Source organism: Leptonychotes weddellii, chromosome 8, assembly GCF_054177405.1.
Source record: "Leptonychotes weddellii isolate Sample4059 chromosome 8, ASM5417740v2, whole genome shotgun sequence".
Classification (NCBI taxonomy): Eukaryota; Metazoa; Chordata; class Mammalia; order Carnivora; family Phocidae; genus Leptonychotes; species Leptonychotes weddellii.
Genome location: NC_138376.1, coordinates 39,119,722 through 39,147,513, shown reverse-complemented (window position 1 = coordinate 39,147,513; position 27,792 = coordinate 39,119,722). Strand labels below are relative to the sequence as shown.

Sequence of the window (27,792 nt, the reverse complement as noted above, 5' to 3'; positions counted from 1 at the left end):
CACCAATAAATGTAAATACTCAAATCTCAAGAGATTGGTTAGTCTGAAAATCTAAAAGGTTTAGCACATATTTTACCCGTGTTGATTGATCCCAAAGCTACTCAATTTAATATATATTTTCACCTGTATCAACTGATTGATCACCATTTTTTTAAGAACAGGTGTACCAGAGAATATCACAAATGATGCTGTTAGCCTACAGGACAAACAGATCCTACTGCACAAATTTCCTGAGGCACCTTTCTCTGAAACACAAAGGAGGCCAAGGTTAGCCTTGGACTAATCATGGCTGCTCATATATCCTTTATAAAAAAAATATTTTGTGCTTTGTCCTAGCTTTGGATCTTTTTTTAATTTTTTTATTAACATATAATGTATTATTTGTTTCAGGGGTACAGGTCTGTGATTCATCAGTCTTACATAATTCACAGCACTCACCATAGCACATTTCCTCCCCAGTGTCCATCACTCAGCCACCCCATCCCTTCCACCCTAGCTTTGGTATCTTAACAGCTCTAAAGGTTTAAAGTGGTCTGAGCTCTACTCAGGAAACATAAGGAGTTCAGAAATAAAGTGAAGAAAGACACTGTACATCCACCCACAGAGTGATAGGTCATCGGCTCTTTTTCAAGTTCACCAGATATTCTAATCAATTAATTCAAATCATTGGAAACCAGTATGCCTATTGCAGTGTTATCTTGCCATTTACTCTTTTTTAAAATACAACTATACTGGCCTATAGAATCAAGAAGATCTGACTTCATGGCTCAACTAAGTCACTGATTGGATATAGAACCTTGAAAATGTCATTTAGCCTCTACAACTCTTAGTTTATTTGCATGTAAAATGAACCTAATAATAAAATTTACCTTATAGAGAGAGGATTAAATAAGTATACTTATTACAGTGTCTGGACAAATACAAATGTTAATAATTATTACTGAATAGTTCAATTATCCTAACCCTGCTCAGTTTCTCCATAAGGGTGGGTATTCCAATCTTCCTTGGTGGTAGGCACTATAATCCTTCTCTTAGATTATTTGCAAAAGTGAACATTAACAGGTAAGCTCATATTATCCACGGATTTCAACTAGAATATTCTTCCTTCCTTTTTACCCAGCCCACGGTTTTGCTTGCATATTATGTTCCAAAATTCTGTCCTTTGGGGTTGAATTTTTCCATGCATGATCTCAGCCAAAAGGTGATTTTTTTTTTATAATGTTGAATCAAATTTACTCTGTCTACTTTTGAATTAGAAGCAGATGAAAGTAACTTATTTTATTTTTCTGCCTGAAAGAAACACAGGGCTGTTTTTGTGCCCAGATAATTCACTAATAGCTGAAAGTATCCAAATATCTCATCTTCACTCAGGAAGTCTCCTGGCTAATTATGAAAATATTAATTAAGTTAGGGGCAATTGAAAAAAGTTACTTTTGAACCTGCTCAATGTGAACTAGTATTAAGTTACTACTGTATTTGTGTGGAGTCAGGTTTCAGAAACATCTGGGACAAGATTCCCATCAAATATAACTATGGCTTTATGATCTTCTTTCTCTAGGGAAAGAGATAGGTATTCTACTGTCAGCACACTTGATCTTTGGAAATTACTCAGAAGTTAAGTTTGTCCAAAACCATTCAAAAATATGCCAAAACTCTTTCATAATGTTCTGTGTTCTGGAGATTGTCCATTTGCCCCTCCAGACCCACTGTCCAATATTCCCACCCTGCTCTGTACCCAGGGAGGCTGACCATTCTGGCCAGCATCCATGGATTCATTTGCCCTAAGGCTTTTTAACTGGTTTCGGCCAAAGTGCAGCAAAGTACAAGCTAAGAAGGTGAGAAGAGCCTGAATTTGGGGATGTATCCCCTGCTCCATTTATGCTAGGTTGCTGTAGGCTGGCTGCATCCCTCTACCAAAGGCTCTTGTCCTAATCCTATTTCCAGGCAGTTACTCTATGTGGTCCTGGATCATCACGCCCTCACCTCACTCCTTTGCCCCTTTTAGGCCTTGGGGTGGGAATAATTTCCTGATATTAATAGCTTGGCACACCCCTTATTGGTTTCCTTAAACCTCACTCATGCTGTTAATTTCATCTCTATATTCAACTTCGAAAATTATCCAATTTTACTGTGTCATAGCATACTTAGTGTTAAAAGCTTTTAAGCCCATTCCGATTCTATTCCCTCTGCCTAGCACACCATTCCCTGCCTTACCTACCTGGAGAATACCCATTCATCTTATGAGACATGACATCAAAGACAGCTGTTCTGTGAAGCCTTTTCCTCTAGTCCTCCGGACAGTGAGGCATGCCCTTATCTGGGCTAAAGTTTTGAGCCAGGTAGCCTGGGTTCAAACCCTGGCTCCACCATTTACTGGTATGACATGATACTCTTCTGAGCCTCAAATTTCTCATTTGTAAAAAAGGGACAATAATAGTGACATCTTCATAGGATTATTGTGAGAGTTAAGTTAGTTAATACTTTTAATGTTCTCAAACACTACCTAGAACATTTGAATCAATAAACATTATTATTGCAACCATTGTTATTATTGCTCTTAATCTATGTCATTAGACTGTCCATGCTACTCATCTCAGTCTCCCTGGCCCTGGCCTAGCACTAGTGGGTTTTCAGTTAAGTGTTTACTGAATCTTGGAAACAATGGGTCTTGTAGTGAATATTCTCTTCTCTGGGTGGCCGCACATTTCCAAGGAGGGAGACACTGAAAGCTGTGTGTGGTGTAAAATTCCATTTCAACATTTTTATGGACTTGCACTTCAAGAAAATTAAAGAATTTGGGCACTGGAATTATATACACTTTGGATTCTCTGGGAAACGCTTGCTTTCAGGTTAAAAAGTTGCAACAAACTAAATGACATTGAAAAAAAATACTTCCAGGATTTCCAGTATATGATACTGTGCTTTAGAAATGCACACAGAGTTGAAGAGAATCCAGGATATACAACACTTCAAAGTGACCAAAATAGGGGAGAATTTGAGAAAATGCCTAAGACTGCTGGTTCTCCAGAAGCCAACTTTTCAGGAAAATGACTGGTAACATATCCATTGTCTGAAATAAGAAAATATGAGAGTCACATCTACTCCTTAGAGGTTATGGCTGGTCACAAGCTGGTCTGCAACAGATAAAACCCATTCATAGGAAACTGATTTGCTGGACAATGTGACAAATTGATTACTGAAGTGAAAATTAAATGTTCATGTAAGTGAACTATGCCTGTAAGTTGGAACCAAGTGAGATTCCCAAATCTACACTAGATACTGTATTCCATTTCTGGAATATTTAAATCCCCACACAGATTTTCTGAGGCCCTTTGTTTCATGTCTAGACACATCCACCACAATAGTCCTGATTGTCCAGAAATCAAGTCCAGCCCTTCCTATGAAAGGAAAATTTTATATGAAGAAGAGAAAGAATGAATAGAAGTTAATTACAGACTGTTTCCTACCATTCATGAGGTGATTCTCTAGGAACTTTATATGCACTATTACATTCATTAATTATAATCACAATCACATTAACAATAATCTTATGAGGTTCCTTATTATAACTTTCATTACACAAACGAAGAAACTGAGGCCCAGGGATAAGTAATTTGCTCTGGGCCACACAACTAATAAGCTCTACTTTCTTTTTATCACCATTTATATTATTTTTATCTGATCCAAAGTTTCCAACCACAGGCAACACCTCTTATCCTACCCCCAAGGAGCATTTGGAAATGTGTGAAGCATTTCTGTTTTACATACATTTGCCTGAGCGCTTCTGGTTTTTAGTGTGTGGCCAGGGAAGCCACACATCTTGCAAAGCATGGGACAGCTCCGCCCAGAAAAAATTCATCTTCCCCAAGCGCTTACACATACCCTTTAGAAAAGTATAATGATTCAACTCTAGAGATGGATGATTTCGGTCTAGCAAATAAACTCTTAATTAAGAAATAGTTCATTTGTCTGAGTTTATTTTAATCAAATATATCTATCCCCATTATTAAGAATATCTGAACCCAGACACAATGATTGAATATAATTCCATCTCAAAGTGCAGATATTTGGCCAACCAGACAGCCTATGCTTACTGGTCTCAGATCAAGCTCCAATTTTCATTGAATTGTTTTTAAACAACTGAAAACAAGAGGATCTCACAAAATCTTTATAAAGTAGTCACTGCTAGAATTATTCCAATGAGTCCTGGTAATATGTTTTTAACTCCGTTACCAAAACCATCACATTTTAATACGAATGATTGGTAAATGACTTTGTGTATAAACTACAATTTGAGGTTTCAACAAATACAGCAGAACTTTCGCATCACAAAATGCTACCTTCCAAAATCATCACTCTGAAGTTGACACACGCATTCCAATAATGTGTTCCTATTATTTCAAATACATTTGCCACTCCTCTCTGCAAATGTTTCCAGAACCTAGGTATATTCCTTTTAATACCTTCAAATGTACCCTCTGTGAGGAGTTGTCTAGAGTCAGCTCTTAGTCCATAACATTCGATTTGATTGAATTAGACAAAAACATATATTGGTCACATCTTGTGACAGGATAGAGATGACAAGGCAGAAAAAAATCTGCAAAAAGATGGATGATCCTTCTGGATAACAATTTTCTTTGCTAAAATTTAGGTATGACTATATTTCTCAAACTGACAGCCCCCCAAAATTTAGGTGTGACTATATTTCTCAAACTTAACCATTGATTGCCCGGTGCCTCAAAAAACCGAGACTGAGGACCTCTTCTAAAGTGGAGCTCCCAAAATGTGCCAATAATCATCAGAATGGATACACAGAATAATGTTCATTTAAACATTTACCTTCTGTTATATCTCTTTAGAAATCAATTTTATTATGTTATAGTCACACTTTGTATCTGTTCACACAATATGCCTCATAGCCTTATTGTGGGGTACACATTTTATTCCCTGAATAAATGGCCCTGAAGAACAAAGTGGTCCTCTCACTCTGAGATCAAATGAAATGACGTGAACATTGGCAGAGGCATCAAGAATCTGACAGACTAGAGAGGCAGAGCCAATGGGTTGGGCATTGCTGGGAACTCCAACCTAGAACAGGAAACGTATAGGGACAGATGACTTATCTTCTTCACCAACCTGTCACAATACTTGTATAAGCTTAGACTACCACACAGTGAGGGGAAAATACCTCTTAAATGTAGCAAATGAACCAGATGAAAGGACCAGTGAACAAGCATGGAACAAGAAGGCAAGAAGCCTATATTCTGGGCTACTCTGCAAATTCCCAGTTGTGCAGCTTTGGGCAAATCCTTGGATGTTTCTGAACCTAAGCATCCTCAGCTGTAAAATAAAGACATTCAGCTTATTAATATCCATCATTCTTTTCACTTACATGTTGTATTGTTTTTAAAGAATCAGAAGGAAAATGATCTCATATAAAAGATACAAAAGCTAACAAATCCAGGAGCCTGACTGAAAGAAGCTGTATTAGAGATGCCTTCCAGCTTGGGTCTAGATTCACAACAGAAATTCGTTCATGACATCATAACCCTTTCTTACAGATGGGGCCACTCCCTCTTCTTCTCATAAAGCATCTTATCCTCACTTCACTGTTCACCTTCCAATCAAATTTTATCATTCATTACAACCTGGGTCAGAACTATTCCGAAATCAACTTAGTTACACATTTCCTTCAAAGTTTCTACTTAAGGGGAGTCCTTGACTTACAGGAATAAGTCCCAGGATTCCCCAAACATTAAACCAGGCAGCCCTTCCCTTTGTCTAACGTGGATGTCCCACACCATGATTTTAAGCCCTTTCCCTTTTGTACCCTGATTCAGTTTGAATAGAAATACATCAATGTTTCAGTCATCCTCTCAGAGTTTATGATTCATGCTATAGATAAGATGTCCTTGGGAGGAAACCAGAGGTCATTCTTGCTGTCAAACAAAATCTTGGTCAATATTGAAATGAGAACTAATTTGACTTAATCTAAGTTGACAGGGGTAAAAAGAGCTCAGTACTGGAATAAATTCACCAGTGGTATCAGAATCAGGAAACTACAAGAACAAAAATATATCCACAGTCTGAGGGTAGTTCTAAAGCATTTGGTAACTACATAGAGCACCTTAATAAATGAAGTAACAGAAATAAGAATTCTATGTGGTTGTTTTCTATTTATGACTGAAGAGAGTACCATTTCTTTAAATGTTACATTTTATAATCAATTACTGTTCTGGTGAAAGACACTTTTCTGTTTTGGGATTAACAAAAGTGCACTTAAAGGACCTAACAATTAAAAAAAACAACAAACTATCGCCATCAGTTTATAAATAATTCTATAGAGTTTATTTTATGTCGTCCTTTTCTAGAACAAAGGCAACATCCCTACACTCCATCGTGGGTGGTTTATTATATTGTTGGCTTGGTTCCCATACTGTAAGTAAGGAAATGCTATTTAATGATAATTGACATTGTTATGGCAAATGCTTTGATCATAATCAAGATCTTGGTTACACAATTATCATTATTATTCCTGTTTCATCTTGATAACAAGATGGGTCACTTAGTGATCCCAGAGACCTGTTGACTTAACCATTGATTGCCCGGTGGCAAAATCAGAATGGGACAGTGTGTGTTAGAACTTGGGCAACATGGTGGTAGAGGGACCAACTTATCCCAGTTAGCCTGCAAATTTTACAGTTTTAACAATGAAAGTTTCACATCCTAGGAAATCTGTTAGGCTCAGGCAAACTGGGACAGCGGCTCACCCTATGTGATGGAGTTGGGACTAAGGTCTAGGACTCAGAAAAGCTGGATCTGATCTGATCCTGTTGCTCTCTATCTGATGGCATCTATCTGCCCTACCTTCAGTTTCCCATCTTTTATAATTTAGTTTGCCTTTAAAAACATATTTCTATAGTAAAACACTGATCTTTTGAAAACTATAAGGTTATATACAAATAGTAGATCTTTTCATTTTCCTCTTACAAACCAGCAGCCTGAACAGATGTGCTTATCTTCCTGAGAGCCATGGACTGTCATAGCTTCTGTTTAATGTCATTAGATCCTATGCTTCATTGAGGTGATGCTTGGGGTGAAGTTTTGGTTTCACAATTGTTAAGCTTACTTGATGCCCAGAGAAAAGTTATTTTCTCTATTTAAATCTGAGCAGTTTGTGGATTAAGGGGAAGAACTGAATTAAGTTCCATCTCTGTCATGTATTAGCAGTGTGGCTGGGGATGAATCATCTAACTTTCTTAGCTTCCATGTCCTCATTTGAAAAACAGAGAATAATTTCTGCAAAATACATCTCAGGGGGTTGTTTTGATCATAAAATAGTGTATGTAAAAATGTAAAAAACCATACAGGGATATATAAATATGATGCAAAACATATATTATTATTTATTATAATACTATATATAAAATCATAGATATCTATTCGAGAATGCATACTAGGAATGTGTCCTTCAACCAGAATACCATGACATTCAAATCCAAGAAAGTTCTAAGGAGGAATTATGAACTTATAGAAACAAAGAATGATAAAGCTGGAAAGAATCTTAAACACTATCTGGTCCAATTCATGACATATAGACATGAGACTCTGATGCCCTGAAATGCAAAGTGAATTCAATCCATTTCCAGCTAATTAGAGGAGAAGCCACACTTGAATTCCATAGTCCCTCGATTCTGATTCAAATCTCTTTTACTACACCTCTTGGTTTCCCCTCCCAAGGCCTTAAAAGTTGATGTCTTTGATTTTGTACCTGTGGCTATTTATTTTACACATTTTTATTTCATTCCCCCAGAAATATTAATACCTCTCAGTCTAAGCATCCATCAAGTCAGTTTTGAAATAATTTATATACAAACAGATTGGATGTAAATCTTTAAGTATTTGGTCAATAAGCAGTCCCTAATATAGAAAGGGTCAAGTGGAAGGCTAGGATGGTCAGCATCTAGCCAGCTTTTCCATGTCCATATCCATGACTTACTGCACTTTTTCAGGTAAGACTATGGGGTGGGGGGGCAGATAGAGGGGGACTTGGGAAATGAGAAGTAGATAGGGGCGAAGCCAGACGCATAAGTGTACGAAACAAAGCAGACTATCTACTGTGTACTGTAGAAATCTCCCTCAGACTGACCTGTCGTAGAGGATGAAAAAGTACTCCAGGGAGACTGCCTGGAGTCAGCAGGAAGTTATGCTGAGGAGCTGCAGGGGAAAAGGAACACCAGAGCTCTGGGGGAACCCTCGGGGGCAGAGTGCTCAGCAGACTGGAGCTAAATCAGCAGAGGAAGGGATTTCCATATGCTAGTGTATAGTCACATCCCCCTAGAAAGCCTATAAAATACAGACGCTGAGACTTATCCCCAGTTAGTAGGAGCGAGGAGTTTCTCCATGAATCTGCATTTGAACAAGCGAGTCATGGCTATGAGGTCCATGACCTACACTTCAAGCACCACCCACTGTGGCAGCCTTTCAGTGGTTCCTTCACCCCGGCACCGCCAACCTCCTACCATGGCTCAATAACACCTTTCACAAAGCCAAGACTCTAGACATGCTTTCTCTGGATCCCCAAAGGGGAAAGGACAACCAGATGCTTCTCCGCAGACTGGATGGATCTCTATTTGGATGATCGGAAGCACGGCAGTCATCACATAAATGCTCGCAGTGCACAAGGCACTGTGCTAAGGGCTGGACACACAATCTATCAGGGGAACCTTATGATAACACTGTAAGGGGAGAGCAACAGCATTACCTTCATTTTATTTCACAGGAATCCTGGCTTTTAAAAGATAAAGCAATTTGCCCAAGGTTACACATCTATGAAGCAACAGAAATATGAGTCAAACCCCGCTCTCTTTGACTGCAAACTCCATGTTCTCAATGCCTGTATTTATTGCTTTTCACCTGCTCTTCTTTAGACAAGCTTCCTCTCCCTTTCAAACGCAAGTGTCTGTTCAATACTGCAGGTTTCACGGATTCCTGTCTCTCAGGAGAAATTTCTCCCCCAACTGTGTTGCCATCCATAACATTTTACATAACTCAATTGTGTTTGCATTATACTCACCAGTTTATACTCTGGTGTCTCCGGCTCAATTGAGAGCCCCCGGAAGACAGGAGCTACATTTTATTCTCCTTTGCATCTCCTTGCCTAGCCACCAGTATCAACACCATAAGTAACGGCTGAGTTGAGCATTTAGATAATGCTATCTTTTAAGGCAAAGTTTCTATGAAGTATTGTTGTTACTGTTGTTTTCAATGCAGAGCTGGCTTTGAAGATTATAAAGCTACAATTTGAAAGTGATGGAAATGAAGATGGGATAATGATTAGAGGCATCTTTCCCCCCTATCCCATGAGAGCAAATTTAGAGGAACATTCTTGAAGTTTGAAAGGAAGTTCTTAACTGCAAATGAAGTAACATGTGGAATTTATTATGCCAATTATTTATATGAGCTGAAAGTAAAAATAGGAGCAGGAAGGGCTTAGATAAATTCAAAGATGAGAGTTGCATAACAAATTGTTAATAGCAAATTAGACTGGTTCAAGGCACATCCATAATTTTTTCATGACGGAAAACTGTCCTCTTCCTCCTAAAAGGTCCTTTAGTCCCAATATTGAGAGCTGAATGAGGGGTTAATACGAATTAGTCAGATTTAATTGGCCATCTACACACACACACACACACACGCACGCACGTGCGTGCTTTACTTTTTTACTTGTATTTTGATCCCCTCTTATGTTGAACGAGAATTGGGCACTAGGGCTAAGCCTTTGAGATTAGTAACAGTAAATCAAGCTGTACCTAGGACACAACTCACACTTTGTAAATAGTAAAGAACAATAAACTGGAAGATAGAAAATGTGGTTACTTTTCCGGTAGACCACAGAGGACACTTTGAAAAATGTAGTGGGACTCACATGATTTAATCCCCTTGCTATAAATCACTGGAATTGTTTGTTCAAAACCTCTTGATCAAACGAAGGTATCCAAGATGATTAAAAAAGAACACACTGATCTTAATAACCAAGTTCAGTTTACCAATATCTTAGGGATCTTTCCCTAAGAATTTCCTAGTATCAACACGATTGGGCACAGGTCTCTATGGAATAGACTGTCAGTCCTGAAGGTCTACAAAAGTATTTTAAGTGTCCCTTCTCCCGCCCATCCCAGTCTCTATGAACCCTTCCACCAAAGATACACTAAAAGGAAAGACACCCCATTTTTATTCAGAAAGAAGTAGGGACATAGCACATTCTCCCTGGATGGTCCTTCCTGGTTACTTTGTTATTGACTACTGAACAAATTATCCTTAATAAAACACTTATTTATTAGACTTCTATATATGTACTTAGTATTAGCTATTTCATCAAGAAGGGCTCTTGTGTTATGTATCATATCCATTTCTCCAAAAATCTTATTATTGCATGTAATTTCACTTCCCTCCAGAACTAGCAGTAAAGCTGGTTAAGTTGCAATTACCAACACAACTGCAATATAAAATTAGATGTGTATTTCCACAGGCCCTTCTCATTTTGCCCAACTCTCTGTGGGCATGGATAGCACAAAGTTAAAATGCTTAAGATCAAGGTAATCAGATCACCACTAAGTAAGTAAAATGTAGTTGCCTATACAACGTAATTCTGCTCCACCTGTGAAGAATGAAGAACCTGTAAGCAGTGCTACTGCTTGCTGTCCCTTTTGAGTTATTAGCAAAAGAAAGAACCCTTGCCCTTGGCACATAAGCTATCACACTTGAAATAGATTTTTCCAAAAGTGCAATCTGATCATCCTTGCTGAATGTCTGTAAACTCAGAATTATCGCTGGAATTCCAAGGTGGACTGAGATTTCTAGAAATAAAAGGCCCATGAGAACGGAGACATGCACGTGTATGCATGCACACACACATACACACAATACTTAGAGATTTTCAGTGCAACCAGAGAAAGGGGCAGGCTGTCTGCTTTCATCAGTGACAGGTTATCAAGTATTTACAGAGCCTTTAGGATGTAACTTGGGCTGTCCTGGGCACTGTGGGAGGAGAGGAATAGTAGAAAAATGGATAGTACCATTCCTAACCCAAGAAAGGTGCAGATAATTTGTAAAAGAGGCAAGGCAAGGCGCAATTACTAACTAAGATGACCGTAACGAATGTGATGTTATGAGTCAGATTCATACAAATTCAATTCAGCAAACCTTGATTGAGTACCTCCTAAATTCAGCTGGTTACTGGATAAAGATAAAAGGAGTAAGGTTCAGGTCAGATTGTAAAGAAGGGAAGGAAGATTAGGGAAATAATCTTGTTTGGGGCCTGAGACAAAGCCTTCTGCTCAGCATCTCAGCCCACTAACTGATTGAACAGGCATAACAGTTTCCAAGGCAAAAAGCAGAGAGCCTCCATTTTGCAGATGAGGAACCTGAGATTCGGAGTAACTGATCCCAAGATCTCCCCTGCTGCTAGAGTCAGGATTCTATCTAGGGAGACCTGTGTAGAGCTGTTCCTCACACCAGACTGCCTTCTCTGAGACCGCTGAACTTGTAATTCAGGCCAGGGGTGGCCACAGGCTGGTCCAGAGCTGGTCTGTGACGCCCCCATCACGGGCTCCTTAGCAAAATGAAAAACACAAAGCCAATCCTGTGAGTTTTTCATAAATAGATATGGATTAAGTTGAAGGGACCATGTATATATATGAAGTTGGCTCCTTTCTCCTTTTTGTGCTATTAATCATCCATTTAGAAAATGATAGTGCCAGTGGATGGCAGCTGTTGAGACTTTCCAAACTCTTTTCATTCTGGAAAAGAAAACTCAGAATTGGGACTCTGTGTCAGTTCCTTGTATACTGTTTGGAATTTTTCTTTTACACGGTATTTGAAACTTAAAATCTGGGAAGTACTCATTGAACAGACAATTTTGAGGTCAGTCTGTGTACAGTTTGGTGATACAAAAATTGCTACCAACTTTCAGCAGATTTTTAAAAGGACAAACAAAATCCTGGAAGCTCTATGCCATTTTTTTTAGCTTATACCATTTCCCCGGCTTTAGCTCTAAACCCTTTTCCAACTCCCCTCCCTCCACATTTTCTAAGCAAATTGCTCAAACCACAGGAAAATACCCCATTTTGTGACCTCCCTGGAACCTAATCCCCTTTAGACATCTTACATGATATGAAGAATGAAAGCCACTTAAGTGAAAACAAGACAAAACTGTTGGTGAAGCGCACCAACAGGAAAGGACTATTCCTCCAAGCGAGTTTATTTTTCTACTTTAAAGGATAAACGCAGCCCCCTCCATTCAGTTTGCCTTTCCTGATGATATAAGCCTGCACGGCCTCCCGCCTTAATGTCCACAGTTAGCTCAGTGCTCACTTCTCCCAAAACATGTATCAGGCAGGACAGAGAGAGGAAGCTTGGTATATCAACAACAGGGAAGAGACGAACTTCACGTTAGTGGCATTCACCGTGTGGGTCTGGCTAATAATAAAGACAGAACAGTGATAGGAATGGTGGTGGCGAGGTGCAGATGAGAAAAGTTTATTGCTCAGCCAGAGAGGCAAGAACCTGGACTTTTCTGCCTTAATGTCTTTTATACCAATGGCATGTTTCCCTTTCCCAAACTCAAAGCTCTGGATAGATCCTAACAAGGACAAAGAGCCACAAAGTATCATCTGACTTGCGGTTGTGTGTTGTCTTGGTAATGCCAGCGAAGTGGCAGAACTGGTAATCCCAGGTGCCAGCCCTCCTGAAGATGAGGCAACACCAGGACAACTCAATCCAACACTCGTCAAACACCTCGGACGCGCAGCCCCAGTGAGGACGAGGCGCTGAGCTAGTTAAGGGGAAAGATCTTATTTACCTTTGTGTTCCCCACTTCTAGCATAGTCCTGGCACCTAGTAGGCATCTAAGAGCTTCCTGATAAATAAATAAATGGAGAGATACAGCAAGTGTTCAGAAAGTATGCATGAGATAGGGGCGCCTGGGTGGCTCAGTCGGTTAAGCATCTGCCTGCGGCTCAGGTTGTGAACTCGGGGTCCTGAGATCTAGCCCCGCATCAGGCTCCCTGCTCAGCTGGGAGTCTGCTTCCCCCTCTGTCTGCCACTCTCCCTCCTTGTGCACACACACTCTCTCTCTCTCTCAGATAAATAAATAAAATCTTAAAAAAATAAGTATGCATGAAATAAAGAACTGAACGTACTGTCTTGGTCCAGTGCATTATTTGAGGGTCAAGACTGAGACAATCGACATGGTCCTTTCTTTAGGAAAAGCTGTAATAGTGTCATGATTAGTCAAGGTTCATTTTAGTCTATATGTCTGTCTCGGTCATCTCTCTCTGTCTCCATCTGTCTGTGTAGGTATGTCTGTGTCTACCTACCTGCCTACTTACCTGTCTCTAGGTCTCTCTCTTTCTCTCTCTCTTACTCCCTTCTTCCCTCCCTCGTGTCTTTCTTTCTTGCTGACTATCTCAGTGGCTTGAAGGAGTCAAAACAGAAGAGTTTCAGAGGAAAAAAAATCCTAACTTAGTGCTTCCTTTATCAGAGGAGCAGACCCATTCATGTAACCTGGCTTAGCTTTTCTGCTCTTACCATTTCTTTTCTAGCACCCAGCCCCAGTCCCTTTAGTCCTCTGGCTGAAGGGCCGTGGCCTGGGAAGCACTGAGAACTCTGTGGTCCCTGTCATTTATTTTGTTCCTGAGACTCTCTGGGAAGCCACCAGGAACAGAATACAGGGAAGGTGGTAAAGGTTCACTCTGGAGGGCTTGAGCAATTGTCGGGCATAAAAGGAAAACTCTAGGCAAAAATCACCCATGTCCTCTACTAAATGAGGCTTGTCATCATGTTCAAAGGACAAAGAGAACCCTGTTTGATTCACTACAGTTTCTTCAATTTGTTTTTTTGTGTTTTTGTTTTGTTTTGTTTTTTACTTGCTGCGTTTTAGGTTGGTCAGAGTTGTTGAAGGAAAGAAGGTGCCACAGTTCAGCAACCTCTAATGTGAAAGTGACTGATTTTCGATTTTGCCTTGTTATGTGACACTCATTACTGACTCCCAGGAGCACACCCTGTCATAGCCTGCTCACGCTTCCCACACCAGCTTCCCACTGACCTGTGACCACATCCATAAGCAGCAGAAGCCAGGCCTCCCGACGCGCAGCCTCACGGTGCACGCAGGCAGGCATGGCTGCCTCCTGCCAACACGGGGCCAGCACCATGACCCTCGCTCCCAGGTCCTGTCTTCACCACACAGTCGAGCAGATGCAGACCCGCCCCTGCTTTACCGCTTGCTCCTGGCAGGCTTCCTCTGGACACACACTCTGTACCAGGAATAGCTTCCTTTCTCGTAGCCTAATCTCCACTCTCTCTCTGCAGGACCTGTCACCCCCAAATAAGCACGACACTTGGCTCACAATGTGAGCAGAGCTTCCCTGAAACATCTGCCTGCTTTTGCCCATCTTTCAAGCCCTCCATCGAACACCACCACCTTCCTGAAGACTTGTTTAAATTGCAACAGTTGTAAATTCTCTCTCCCCATTTCCTATGGTGTTCTTTGCTGTGAGCATCCGGCAAATAAGCACTCAACCTGAATTTTGTTGTTTGTAAAACAGGGCACATAATATATACCAATTACGAGGAAAAATTAAGATAACATATATGAACACCTGGCACAGAGTGGGCAATCAGTAAATCCTATTTTCATTTATTCGTATATCACAGATTTTATTTTCATTATAGTTATTTGTGTATTATATGTATACATATGTATACATATATATGTATATATATATATATCTTGTCTACAATACAGCATAAGCTCCCAGAATGCAGATACCATCTTATTCATCTTTGTAAATTGCCTAGCATGGTTCTTTGCATATAGCTTCTTTTAAGGTATCTATGTTGAATGAATAAATGAACTCTTGGCCTCAGTTTTTTCATCTGTAAAATGGGAATAAAAACAGTTCAGCTATTTCAAAGCATTATTATCAGAATAAGTTAAAATGCTACATGTAAAAAGGTATTGAAAAATAAAAAGATCAAATGCTAGACAAGTATGAACTATTATTTGATACATTTCTATAATATATGGACACAAGTGAAACAACAATGTTGCCCAATTTATCCAGTAGAGGGCAATGACACACACATGCATGGTATTCAGATTCTTTTGTAAGACTCCACAACCATAAATTAAAAAGTGAGAAACACTTCGGTATTATGCAAACAAAATAAAGTGATTTTTCTGTATTTAGCTGCTTCTTTCATCTCTTTTACTGCTGTGTCTACACAATTTATATGTGTAGAAAGGACCTTCGACTCCATTGGGTGTTTCCAGTGTGGTTCAGTGACCCAGTGTTCTAGTTGCTCTATTCAAACTTCCACTTGCCCATTTGCCCAGGGTGAGGAATGATCCTGGCCTAGCCAATGGGAAAAGAATGCTGTTTTCACTGGTTTTATTACCACGATCATGCGCAAAAGCATTTCTATAGGGTCGATGAGGGCTTGGTCCTAATCTGGAAAGCAGCCTGGAAGGGTTTCCATGCTGGGGGAGGGAATAGAGAAGGACTTGGAAAAACAACGTGGACTATTGTTTCCTTAGCCTGCTTTGGCTCCCCTTAGTCTGCTCTATTAAGACACTGAACCCATTGACTACACCACTGACATTTTCTTAGGTCAGGCTAAGTCTCCCAGAGATAAGGGAATGGCAGAGGGTGGCAGAGGAGTGAGTCCAGGCACCAGAGTATACACACTGCACGTGCTTCTATCCTCCACCCCATTCCGAACTTACTGAGTTTCAAACAGAAAGATGGTTTGAAGACGTGTGTAAGGTGTGGTCTTTGCCCTTGAGGGATTCAGAAGTTGATACAAGGCAGTCAAATATACCCTAGATGAACACAATCTGAATGATAACGTGAGTACTCCTGTGTGTCAGGCACTGGGCTCTGGAGGGACAGATGATACACAGATGAGATGCGAGCCAAGTTGGTTTGCAGTCAGACCAGACAGCAGAGGACCCATGTGAAAGCAACCAAAAGTAAATAGATGCAAATGTGGTGATAATAGAAATAACTACAGGCAGTTATGTTATAATGCTTATTTTCAAAAATACAAATTTGTTCTAACGTTTGTTATATTCGGAAATGATTTGAGCATCGTGTGAATTTTGCATCTGATTATGTGCACTTCACTTGCAGGAAACACTACGTGAATGGAGAAATCTGCATCCAGATGAACTGAGCAGTGTACGACTATCCAAAACACACCCGTGTGCGTGCACATACACACACACACACACACACCTAAACACGCATCTGCTCTCTCAACTTTCAACTCACTTCCTCCAGACAACTTACAAGCTGAACTTTTTTTTTTTTAAGATTTATTTATTTGAGAGAGAGAGGGAGGGAGGGGCGGAGGGAGAGAATATCTAAGCAGACCCCCCTGCTGAGCACAGAGCCCGACGCAGGGCTCAGTCCCACGACCCATGATATCAGGACCTGAGCCAAAACCAAGAGTTGGACACTCAACTGACTGAGCCACCCAGGCGCCCCAAGCTGAACCCTTCTGACCCCCACTTCCACAACAAACTTTGGGTCTCATTCAAGGTCAAGTGCCATATTTATTGCAGTATTTATGTATCTCTTAACAATTTCACATGTGTAGAACTGCTCTGCTGTTTTCATTCAGTCTCTTTTCTTTTTTGTTTTTGTATCGATGTGTCACTTCAACCTTGCATGTTGTGTCCCTAATCCTGTTTTCCCTGTAAGTCCTATGGCTTTCATTGTTTGATTTTGCATAGCATAGTGATTTTTAGGGGAACATGTGTAGCATTATTGAAGAACTGACTGAAGAGCAAGCCCTTGTGTGCATAAAGCGAGGAGCTCCTGCCCTGGGGGAGAGAAGAGGTCCAGGAATGGCCTGGCACAGAGACGAACGCGGAGAATCACAGCAATATGGAAGAACATGAGTATCTCCTTCTTCCATCCTTTTCAACTTGTCTCATTAGAAGACCAACAACAAAGAAAAAAGGACTTAAAATGGTTTACAAAAATGCATCTAGAGTGCGTTGTAGCGACATGAAGCTGCTCACCCACAACCTGCTGAGCTCACATGTGTGGGGGGGTGGGGCCCTGTGGCTTCCCACTGTGCCTCCAGGCCACCGAGGTCCGCATCAACCCTGTGGAGTTGAACCCTGACATCCTGGCGCATATGATACCCAAGGTGGAGTGGGTGGCACTTCCGGAGGCGGCAGATACCTTGAATCTGGTCAAGGTGCCCAAAGGGCCGACTGAAGGGTATGAGCATGATGAGAAACTCCTGAGGCAGATGCACCACATGCTGCTGCAGGTGGATGTGCTAGAGGGCACCTTGCAGTGCCCAGAGTCTGGATGTCTGTTCCCCATCAGTCGCGGGATCCCCAACATGCTGCTGAGTGATGAGGAAACTGAGACTTAATCGTGTCAGGTGCTAGACAGGTGTCATTCTGTAACCAGGAATGTTTTCATTGATGTATATCCTATTTGCTAGGTCTGTCATGTATCCCCAAACCTTGACGCAGTGACACACAAAACACAGTGTTCTTGAGCTCAGTATATTTCTTTTTCTCATTAAAGTTTCAAAACCAAAAAAAAAAAATGCATCTAATACAGCAAAGAAAAAATACACGAAAAATAACTTTTAAAAATTCAGCAGAGTAAACAAGGTGAAAGCTGGTGTTAGGTAAGCTTACATAAGGCATGCCTTAAGTGCCATACAAAGATGTTCTAGAGACAACCACACATTTGCTCAAAGCTTCGTAGCCATCAACCCCTGGCTTTCTACTGGTCTGATTCGATCCAGAGAGGATTCTGCAAAGTCTATGCTGCAGTGTACAATACAGTATTCACAAGCCACACACAACTGTGACACGTGAAATGCAGTTAGTCCAAATTGCCAAGTGTAAAATACACACTAAATTTCAAGGACCAGCATACACACAAAAAATAAGGTAAAATTCTCATTAATAGTTTTATAATTATTACATGTTGAAATAATATTTTGTGGTAGATTAAATAAAATACATTACTAAAATTTTGCTTGCTCCTTTGTACTTTTTTTTCAACACAGCTACTAGGAAAGTTTAAATTACATGTGCGCCTCACATCTGTGGCTCTCCTATTTCTTTTGGACATCCCCAATCCAGAAGAATGTGTAGGCTACACATGATTATAGATGATCATCAATAAAGACCTGTTTCTGAATAGTGGTGAGGTCAAACAATGCTTCTTGACAATGTCTGCGATGAGGATTTATATGTAGTTGCTGAGAGAAAGAGCCAGTTGTTTCAGCAATCAGCTAAAATGAGGGAAGCATTACTGTGCTTTTGGGAACAGCAAGAAGCCTGATTTGCTCATGAACCAAATGAAAGACTATACCACCTTGCTGGAAGTGAGACCCAGGAAGAAACAAGGATTAATCCGCATGAGATGGAGTGTAGGGTGTGTGTCTTCCGACATCTGCCCAAGTCTGTGTGTGTGTGTGTACACATCCATGTATGTGTCCTTCCATGCGCCCCAATATGTGCATCTGTGTGTGAATACCTGTCCCCGTGTGTATGTGTGTGTGCGTACACGTGTGTCCTTCTGTGGGCCTGTGTGCACACTTGTGTGCATGGGCTTTTATATGTATCTGTGTGTCTTATGTGTGCCCATGTGTGTCTTATATGTTTGCCTATGTGTGTATGTAGGTCCTTCTGTATATGTGTGTGCACACAGTGTGTTTCCTTGTGTGGGGTGTGTGCCCATGTGTGTGTGCCTTTGTACGTGTGTGTGTGTATATAACTTGTATGTGGTGTAGACAAAAAACATTGGGTGGGAGGGAGAAGTAAGTGTAGAAAGATACACTCAGAGCCCAGAGGGTAAGGGATTTTATACATCAGGTTTGGAACTCATCAGTCGATACTGACAGGTTTCAAACCAGAAAATGTTATGGATAGATTTTTTGATAGTTCATATTGGCTGTAGTAATGAACCAAGAACTGGACAGGAACACTTCTATTGAGGAAAGGGACGTCTATAAATTTTGATTACTTCTTAAAGTTAGAAAACATGATATTTAAAGCTGACATTCTTATATACTCTATAGAATGCATATCCTTTTGCCTTAGGTATTGAACAACCTGAAAGGAAAGCTAGAACTATCCATTAGCTTGTCAGTCCCACAGCGGGGTGGATTAAAACATCATGCACTTAATCATTAAGTTTAGGTGGCCTCATTTTTCCCCTTCACTATCTGCAAAAGGATTTGATAAGCTTCGTTTTGTCATCTTGTGAGAAGGGCCTTAGGGTTCTCCTTCCTCTTTGACTGAAAAGCAAATAAGACCCCCATGTGGTCATGAGCCTTGTCCTCAGTTTGCTAGAGTCAGAGCTAAAAACTGAACTCAGAGCCCAGAGCAGAGGTGATGATTCAGAAATCTAACTGCTTCCCTGCCCTAAATACATGTACAGACATGAGGGATGACTGTTTTCAGAAAATGGGAGGGATTTGCTGCCTCCTCTCCACTGCCACTCAATCATTTTTACCTCTGACCACCTCCCTTCTTAATCTTCTTAATCTGGCCCATTTACACAAACACAAAGGGGTGATGTCACCCTACTTGTAGTTAGGGTATCTATGCCTTTCAGCAAGGTTAACATCAAAGGACATACTTTTCCTATCCACAGTCTTGAAGAGTGACTAATTTTAACTGCTCAGGTGCTTCCATATTAATGGGCTCTCCTACATCAGTGGGAGAAAAAAAAAGTCTTGATGGAGGCCCCATAAATGCTCAGGAATTCTGATCAACCTCCTAATTGTCATGTCCTTGCCTAGTTCTACATTGGAATGCTACTCAGGGTTTATAGAATATGAGTGACAAAAAGACCCAGTCTTCACAAACTTTAGACTTCAGTGAAATCATTTAAGTGTTAAACATGCTACTGACTATTTTAACTGTTTGATGAAAATAATCAGTCTAAACCATCTGACAAAAATACACATGGAATATTGAGTGGGGCCCAGTAGATTGAGCCCTAGACCCAGGAAAGGAGATGCTGTAAGGGTGTGGGACACTGGACCTCATGACATACACCTGCACATAACCCACAGAGAGAGAGGTCCCACACTGGATGAATTCCCAGACAACTCATGGGTAAAGTTTCTGCAGTGGACAGTGAGTGAGGGACACCACAAGGGGCTGTCAAAGGGTTTTAAGTGACTTGGTCAATTTCATTTCGGTTATTTACTCTTCCTCTGGCAGCTGTGGTCAGTGGAACACCAGTGGGAGTGAAGTAGGAAGCTGTTAAGATATTCCAGACAGAAGGCAGTCAGAGTTTTCAAACCAATAGAGGTGATTATGGTGAAGAAGAAGAAGAAAAAAAAAGTTAGAGCTCATGTTAAGACTTTGTAAGTAATTGCATGTAGGAGAGAAGACAGAAAGGGACAAGGTGATGCAGGAGTTTGTTAGCTTAAATGGCCGGGTAAATGGTACGGATACATAAAATGGAGAATATAGAGGGAGGACCAGAATCCACAGGATGAGGAAGAGTTCTGTTTTGAATATTTTACATTTGCAGGGGTTTGGAACACCTGCTGGAGACATGTCCAGGAAGCCACGGGGTGTATGGTCTGAAGTGTAAGACACGGTTTTAACCACAAGTACAGATTAGGAAGTTATCAGCACACTGAAATAGAAGAAATGACGAATATGTTTGAGATTAATCCATGAAGCAGATCGATTAAGCCAGAGTCCCAGCCTAAGTCTGGGAATCTCAACATTCCAGGCACTAGTGGGGGGAAAAAAGAGCCCATGAAAGAGACAAAAGGGAAAAACAAAAACAAAAAGGAAGAACAATTAGAGAAGAATCAGGAAAGTGCAGTGTCATGGAAGCCAGTGGAGTAGAAGGACCATGGAGGACTTGGGGAGGCCCCTGAAGTAGATGCTTCTGAGCTGAGCGCTGAGTTCCAAAGAGGAATGATTCCAAGGAGAAGATGGAGCAGGGCATATCTGAAGGGAAGTTCAGCACTGTGAGCTGCAAGCTCTCCAAGGATGCTCACTGCTCACCACAGATTCCTCTCCCAATAGTATCAGTGCATAGCACAACGCTTTGTGCCGAAGAAAGACTTAAATGTAAGTGTATGGAAATGAAATGACTTCCATAACAAAACAAATTAAGTAACCAAAGAGTGCTGGTCAATGGAAAACCATAATAATCACACTCATTTAAACCTTACAGCAGCCCAAGTCTTAGACAGACTTTAACATAAAGAACTTGAGGTTGATAAATTGCCTAGGGTCATCCTGGTAGCATATGGCAGGTGAGGGACTTGAACTTGGGTCTTCTGAATTCAAGCCCATGCTTTCACAGTCATATCACACTGAGCCAAGTTTCTTTAGCGAATTCCTTATATCAGGCACAGCATACAATGAAACCTGGGGCCATAAAATATTCAGATCCCAGCTGGGCTTTCCTCTAGGGTTTGTGGTGTGAGTGATCAAGCTGACGTGACAACACTGACTTGCATCTATGGAAAATGGGAGCCTTCTACTGAACTGCCTTGAGGCCGTTCCCCTTCGTGAAGTGTTGCTGCTCCCATTGTTGTCTATCCAGTAGATCTACTCCCCTTCTTCCTCACTGACAGAGCCTCAGTTTTGTTTGGAATGATGATGTCCTCAGCACCATTATTGACCTCCCTAGTTTTCCCAGGCCAGGAGTCGCCATGTAAGTGGGTCTATGGACAGACCTGCTTGGCATGCTCTCTCTGCTCTATTTGCTCTTTGCCCTTCCTTCTTAGAATAAAAACACAATGGCTGGAGGTACAGCCATCATTTTATGAACATGAGGACAGAAGCCATAGGCTGAGGATGGTGAAAGGTGAAACAGGAAGACAGAAGGAGGCTTGCCTCTGAAGGCAAATCTGAGCTATTATATCTACCACGGGTTGCCTACCTACAGACTTTTTGTTAAATGTGAAAATACAAGTCCTCACTTATTTAAGTTGCAGACTCTCAGCTATTCTGTTAACTGTTAAATGAAATGATACCAAGAGCATCTGTGCCAGTGTTTCCCAGTACCATCCAGCCTACTTTGTTCACTGATGTTTCCTAGCTTTGGGTACCTGAGTTTGTAACTCACAATTGAGAGGTGCAGAAGGATTGATTTCTTCAATCAAGGGAACATGCAGGCAGCTTGTGTTCAGGGAAGATACTTTCAAACCAAACAGTTGTACTTCTTTCAAAATAAACCAGGTAAGCAAAACTGTAGGATACTTTACAATCTAATAGAAATAACTTATTATCACAGAATAGTACTTAAGAGTTTGGGCTCTGAAGTTATACAGACTGTGGCATGCATTTCAACTTAACTTCTCTGAGCCCTGATTCACTTATCTGCAAACTGATAATTTTACCAATCTTACAGTGTTGTTATAGGGATAAAATGGGAAAATGTCTGTAGAGTGCTTTGTAGAGTGCTTGGCATGATCAAAGTAACCTCAGTTAATGAGGGATCTGAATATTAAGGAAGGTTATCCATGCTGCCTCCAACATAAGCCACTTTGCATAAAGTATGTCCTTCCTCACTTGCTCCTGGTGGGTCTCTAGGATGGGAGTGGGTTATGATGAGCCACTCACAGTGTTATCCCAGCTTCTTGGGGACCAATGGAGAGGGGCAGACATAAAGTGTCTCAAGGTAAAGTCTGAGACATGAATTGAAAAGAAAACTTTAAGCCAGTGGCTTCCTCAGCAAGTACCAGTTGCGGGGGGTGGGGGGGGCGGTCTCCTGATGGAAGAGGGAGTGACTCTGAGAGCCCAGATCACCTTCAGGTGAAACTTATGGCCACTGTTGGATGATGTGCCCAGAATCTAGGACAGAGAGCTCCTACACTCAGTTAACCCAAGCAAAGCAAGTTGCACTCTGCAGCAGTGGTCAGAGATCCAAGACCTGGGGCACCTCCTACTCCCTCACTTCCTGTTGGCTCTCAAGAAAGTGAGATTCAACATCTCTCTTGCTAAGTTGCCAAGTTATTATATGGGCGAACTTTCTTGTGCAACATGAAGATAAAAAAGATAACCATCCTTATTTATAAACCTAAGTGTACTGTTCCTTAAACCAGGGTTCTTAACCCTTTTGAAGTCTCAGTCCATGTGCCTGCTCTGAGTTCACAGACTCGGGTAAATAATTCTGACTCTAAGCATTTTTGTTTCTTTCTTTATATTAAGTGTCATCAATCAGACCCCTAGCATTTCATATTTTATTTTTTTAAAAGTTCACAGTGTGAGGTAGCAGTGAACTACCCTTTCCTTGCCTTCTACTAAGTAAGGCCTGGCTTTCCAGACTTGAGAACTGTGGTGAAACAGATCTTGTTTCAGATTTGTTTTTCAAGGGCTGAAGATTGCTTTCATTTTGTTTGTTTTTTCCTGTTTGGAGATACATATAGTGTGTGTGTGTGTGTGTGTGTGTGTGTGTGTGTTTGTAGTTGTTGGCACTAGGTTCTTCTGGCAGTCCAAGGTAGAACTGTCTGGGCTTGTTTTCTTAAGATGGCAGTAGGCCAGCCCAGAGGCTGACAGTTGGGGCAGTTTTTCAATAGAAAAGGGTGACCAATGGTTCCCTGACCATTGCCTATGTCAGGATAACCCATGTCACCAGCTGTCTCAGTGGAGGGGGAAGCTTCTTATTTATTGCTGCCTTTCATACTGTGTCTTGTCATTGCAGGTAATTTTTTTTTTTTTTAAGATTTTTTTAAATTTATTTGTCAGAGAGAGAGAGCACAAGCAGGGGGAGCAGCAGAGGGAGAGGGAGAAGCAGGCCCCCGGCTGAGCAAGGAGCCCGATGTGGGACTCGATCCCAGGACCCTGGGATCATGACCCGAGCCGAAGGCAGACGCTTAACGACTGAGCCACCCAGGCATCCCTCATTGCAGGTAATCTTAAGACCAAATTCCTACGCTTAAAGACCAACGTGAAAATAAGGGATAGTGAAGAACCCTGTACTCTCACACCCAGTTCCTACCAGAATGCAGTGTATTTAGACATAATCAAATAATTCCATGTTAGCCCCTGATAAAATTGATTACCGGTTGCTATTTACCACATGCCATGCACCTTCCTGCATGGACTGACATAGAAAGAATATTTGGACGTTCATAATGTAGCGCCCATAACATAGTAGGCACTTACCCTATTTTAAGTGTTGAAGCAAATGTTGCATAATTATGACATTAAACCTGGAACCCAGGTATCCTGGCCCCTTTCCACTGTGTATTTCTGACACTAATGCAATCAGGTTTCCCAGAACATATGTAATAATTGGCTTCAGTATTACTGGGTATAGTAAGCCTATAACATGGAAAAGTCAAAAGATTATGCTGTTCCTAACTATGTCAAATTAGACCTTCCCAGGTCATTTTAAATTTATTTTAATATCTTTGTTTTTTTCCCCTTCCTCTATCTTTTGGTCACTGGAACTCTGGGTTCAGTGTTCCCCAAGTTGTCAGATCTATTGTATGTACGTGAAACACCAAGTCAAGACGCAAGGGTTATCTTTGGATCCCCAGGTCACCTTCCTTTTATGTCCCATCCCTTTATCTTCTCCAGTATCAAAACCTGCCCTTAGGGTGGGATCAATTAGAAGCCCTTTACACCTTAGTGGGGATTCTGAAGCCCAGCTCCCCCTCTCAAGGGCATTTGCCTTTCAACTTTAACTCTAATAATGGCATATCTTCTTGTGAAAGATATTAGATATATCAACTCTTCTGTTTGTGGGGGGCAGTACCTTGGGGGGGGTGTCATCTGATTCCTCCAAGGACTTCTGAAATGGGAGTGCAGACATTCCCACCCCACTCCCCCCACCCCCCCAGTTTCAGGTGAGAACTTCCTGAAAGGACTTTTGGAAGAGAGTCCCCGAGTCTCATGAAAATGTGACTGTCACCCTCCTCTGGAAACACTGAATCCTTTTAGGGCACACTGAAATTTTCTGCCTGGAAGAAGCAGTAAAATGGATTCGCTCACCCAAGGGTTACGCTTAAGAAGAGAGTCTGGAAGTGACAGATACTTCTAAAAACTATTTGGAAATTGTGTCTGCCTGGATTTATTTTCACTTATCAAATATTATTTTGCTACCGTACCTAAGGTGGTGTAACTAATGTCTCCAATGCACATCCCCACACCCTGGCCTCTTGCCTGCCAGCCCTGTGGGAGAAGGGCATCAAGTGACATCCGCAAGGCTGCTCTTTAATAGTGGCATTATTTTATTGAGGAAAATTTGTATTGCCCCTTTCTCCCTCGCAAACGTGCCAAGTGGACAGATTTTGATTTTTCTTGGCCAAGGGAATTAAAGACCAGGGAAATGGCTTGGCTCCCCCTCTGGCACTCCTACCTCGAGTTCAGAAGGGGCATGCTGAATCCAATCACTTTGAGCAGCTAAAATTTCAGGTTTGAATTTCATCTCAGAAATGCACAAAGCCTGGGAGCTGGTGACAGTATCAGAGTGGGGGCTATTGTCAGTTACCTGTTCTTCTGTTGTGACTCCCAGCAGGCCCAGGTGTCTTCCCCCCAGGTAAGGCAGGAGGCCGGGCTGAAGGCTACATCTCTTTGTGGCATATTCTCTTGTTAGTTAAGCTGTCAAGAAAGTTACCAGTGAGGAGGTTGGGGGTAGAAGGACACAGAGAGTTTAATCCAATTAAAATTTCACTGGCTTTTCCACATTCCTGGTGTCCTGGCTCAAACTAGGAAGAACCTTTTCAGTGTGGGGGCGGCAAGGGGGTACACAACTAATCTTCAATGTTTATGTTGCAACAAGGCATAATATAAAGCATGAGGCAACTGAGAAAGGATTTGCGGTGTGGGAGATAAAAAGAACTCACTTTTAACTGTTTTCTCAAAGGCCTTTCACCCAGGACTGTTCTGGTGAAAAAGACTCACTGAACAAGCCAAGCAAGAAAGTTCTGGTAGCTTCTACCCAAGAGAGGTCTTTCTCAGCAGATGTTTTGACCTGACTTCTAAGAAGGGATTTGGTGATCCCAGGAAGATCTTTCTTTTTGAGGGCTACAGGAAACAATGACTGCAGCGCTTGATGCCTTGGAATGAAAACTAACAAATGTGCTCAGATTTAAATCTACACCAGCACCTATTGACACAGATGGTATATTTTAGTGCTAAATCTATTTTTCTTTGCTCACAATGGGAAACATGCAGTGCGAGCTCACTTGACAGAATGGGTTCTGAATGAAATCTGTATTTTAAGAGGCAAACTTATGCATGAAGCCACCTCAGAGTCTTCAAATGGGTTCTGAAAGGAATGCTCAGGGTGAGCAGGAACAGGGCTCTGTCCTCTCCCAGGTAAATGAAAAGAGGTGAAGGGCCACGGACTGCAGAGTGTGTGCAGATGAAGAGAAGGGCTGCTTTGATGAAAGTGGATGAGTTGACATTTAAAGACTCTGTTTCCATTCCAATTTCACAGAAAAGATGCTCCTTACAAGATCCTAATGCTTTCAGAAAATAACGCCATGCACTCCTTCAAAAGCAGTTTTGTACCCCAGAAAAATATCCAAGATATACTGTTAAGTGAGAAAAGCAAGTGGAATTACAGGGTTGCATGAGTTAAAAGTTACACACTCACACAAACATGCATGCACACACATGTGCACGACTCAGTATGTATTCATACTTGTCTGATACACACAACACTATTCATATTGCCCATCTCTAGGGAATGGGAATAGAGGAAGTAGAAAATTATTTTACAAGTACACTTTTTTTAATGTAAAAAAAAAAAAAACGAGTTCTAATAAAACATTGAGGGAATTATGGCTAAACTGAAGTAAACTTATAGTACTGAATGTTCCTAAAGACCAAGACAGCCCTGTCTTCTCAGTACCATAGAGGAGTGTGTGAGTAATGATTGGTATCAATTTGTCTAATTATTAAATTGAAGTAATCTTTTTGTTAAAAAAGTAAATTTCAAGCTTTATCTACCTAAAAAGTCTTCTTAGAAAGTCTTGTTGATAACAGCTAGGAGAACTGTATCACCTTTTTTATGAGAAAAGTAAAAAAATAATCTTTTGATAGGATTTATATGATTAGTGTATTGAAATGATTCTTAAGCACAAGAAAGGTTATAGGCCCATTTGATAATCTAATTTTTAAATGATCTAATTCTATACACAAACTAAAGTCACAAGCTTGAAGTGTTGTTTATCATTTGCGGGAGGGCGTGGTCCATGAAACTCTTGACATCCCCCCAGGCACCATGTTATCAGTGGATGGTTACACCAGGTATGCCTTATCAGAATTACCTATGGAAATTACCTGAGTTTGAAGCAATAGATAGATATTGGATGTGGAGGGATGAGAAGACAGTATTTTAAAAAAATCTTTACAGATGAGCTTCCACTAAAACAGTCACGTCTGCCCATGGGGATCTCTGAATCTTTGGCTAAGAACCTCCCGTGTAGCTCTCTCTGGTTTCTGCTTTTTGCAGTTGTTGGTCTAATGAGTAGGAAGGAATAAGGAGCTCTGAGGGAAGGCATTTGAAATCTGTGGGGAGTGATTTCGGCAGCAAGCTGTAAATGAGAGTAGGCCTAGGCATGATTCCCTGTGATTAGCTGAGAAGCACACTCTGGGGACCTTGCAAGGATCGAATATCCAGGTGAGGCACCACAAGTAGCCCAAGGCCACCATGGTGTGGTGCCGTCTGAGGAGAACCCCCAAATCTTCCAAAAGGATGGGCTCTCTGCTTCTCTAAACACTACCCCTGGTCTCTCCATTGACACTAACTA

General features: G+C 41.1%; 1 pseudogene; it reads left to right on the top strand.

Moving 5' to 3' along the window:
* Nucleotides 1–16,910: 16,910 nt before the first annotated feature.
* Nucleotides 16,911–17,567, top strand: LOC102732745 (multifunctional methyltransferase subunit TRM112-like protein pseudogene; annotated as a pseudogene).
* Nucleotides 17,568–27,792: the final 10,225 nt, after the last annotated feature.